Source organism: Arachis hypogaea, chromosome 6, assembly GCF_003086295.3.
Source record: "Arachis hypogaea cultivar Tifrunner chromosome 6, arahy.Tifrunner.gnm2.J5K5, whole genome shotgun sequence".
Lineage (NCBI taxonomy): Eukaryota > Viridiplantae > Streptophyta > Magnoliopsida > Fabales > Fabaceae > Arachis > Arachis hypogaea.
Window position 1 is genome coordinate 22,039,197 of NC_092041.1, and position 2,459 is coordinate 22,041,655.

A 2,459-nucleotide genomic window follows, 5' to 3' on the forward strand; every position below is an offset into this window, starting at 1 on the left:
CTTTTCAGTATTTGGAGACTCATTCAGCTCCTGTCTTGACCATCTAGCACTTGTTCTAAAGAGGTGCCAAGAGACTAACCTGGTTTTAAACTGGGAAAAATGTCACTTTATGGTGACTGAAGGAATTGTCCTTGGGCACAAAATTTCGAACAAGGGCATAGAAGTGGATCAAGCTAAGGTAGAGGTAATTGAAAAATTACTACCACCAGCCAATGTTAAGGCAATCAGAAGCTTTCTGGAGCATGCAGGATTCTATAGGAGGTTTATAAAGGATTTTTCAAAAATTGCCAAACCTTTAAGTAACTTGCTAGCTGCTGACACGCCATTTATCTTTGATAAGGAGTGTCTGCAGGCATTTGAGACTCTGAAAGCTAAATTGGTCACAGCACCAATCATCTCTTCACCAAACTGGACATTACCATTTGAATTAATGTGTGATGCCAGTGATCATGCCATTGGTGTAGTGTTGGGACAAAGGCATGACAAGCTTCTGCACGTTATTTACTATGCTAGCCGTGTTTTAAATGACGCACAGAAGAACTACACAACCACAGAAAAAGAATTACTTGCAGTGGTTTATGCCATTGACAAGTTCAGATCCTATTTGGTAGGATCAAAAGTGATTTTGTACACTGATCATGTTTCTCTTAAATATCTACTCACAAAGCAGGATTCAAAACCCAGACTCATCAGATGGGTGTTGCTTCTGCAAGAGTTTGATATAGAAATAAGAGACAGAAAAGGGACAGAGAACCAAGTAGCAGATCACCTGTCCCGAATAGAACCAGTAGAAGGGGCGTCCCTCCCTCTTACTGAGATCTCTGAAACCTTTCCGGATGAGCAACTCTTTGCCATCCAGGAAGTGCCATGGTTTGCAGACATTGCAAACTACAAGGCAGTGAGGTTCATACCCAAAGAGTACAGTAGGCAGCAATCAAAGAAATTGATCACAGATGCAAAGTACTATCTTTGGGATGAACCATATCTCTTCAAGAGATGTGCAGACGGAGTAATCCGTAGATGTGTGCCTAAAGAAGAAGCACAGAAGATCCTCTGGCACTGCCATGGATCACAGTATGGAGGACATTTTGGAAGTGAGCGAACAGCCACAAGAGTCCTCTAATGTGGCTTCTACTGGCCTACTCTCTATAAAGACTCCCGAGTGTTTGTACTCAATTGTGACAGTTGCCAAAGATCTGGCAATCTGCCTCACAGTTACGCCATGCCTCAACAAGGGATCTTGGAGATCGAGTTGTTTGATGTATGGGGTATTGACTTCATGGGGCCATTCCCACCATCATACTCAAACACTTATATTCTGGTGGCAGTGGATTATGTATCCAAATGGGTAGAAGCTATAGCAACACCCACTAATAATACTAAGACAGTGCTGAAATTCCTCCAGAAACACATCTTCAGCAGATTTGGTACCCCTAGATTATTAATCAGTGATGGGGGCACTCATTTCTGCAATAAACAGCTTTACTCTGCTTTGGTTCGATACGGAGTTAGCCATAGGGTGGCCACTCCATATCATCCACAGACAAATGGGCAAGCTGAAGTCTCTAATAGAGAACTTAAAAGAATCCTGGAACAGACTGTGATTAACTGAAGAAGGGATTGGGCAAGAAGCTTGGATGATGCTCTGTGGGCATACAGAACAGCATTCAAGACCCCTATAGGGACCTCTCCATACCAGCTCGTGTATGGAAAGGCATGTCACTTGCCAGTGGAACTGGAACATAAGGCCTACTGGGCAACCAGATTCCTAAACCTTGATGCCAAGTTAGCTGGAGAAAAACGATTGCTCCAGTTAAATGAGCTAGAGGAATTTAGACTCAATACTTTTGAGAATGCAAAAATTTACAAAGAAAAAGCAAAAAGATGGCATGATAAGAAACTGTCGTCCAGAGTCTTTGAGGCAGGGCAGGAATTTCTGCTATTTAATTCTAAGCTCAGATTATTCCCCGAAAAATTGAAATCCCGGTAGAGAGGTCCATATGTGATTACAAGTGTGTCACCATATGGATACGTAGAGCTTCAGGATAATGATTCTAACAAAAAGTTCATTGTTAATGGACAAAGAGTTAAACATTATCTTGAAAGCAATTTTGAGCAAGAATGCTCAAAACTGAGACTTGATTAAAGCTCAGTAATAGTCCAGCTAAAGACAATAAAGAATCGCTTGCTGGGAGGCAACCCAACCATTTACAAAGTTTATTTGTTAATTAATTGATTTTTACAGGTATATGTCAAGTATCTTCAAGGTAAAATAGCAATTGTTTGAATTCACAGAGTTATAAGGGAATTTGGAAGCTCACTGGCATGAAAAAGCTATTAAGAATATTTTGGGCGTTGAACGCCCAAAAGAAGCATCCACTGGGCATTCAACGCCAGTAAGGATAGCCATCTAGGCGTTAAACACCAAAAAGAAGCATCTTCTGGGCGTTGAACGCCAG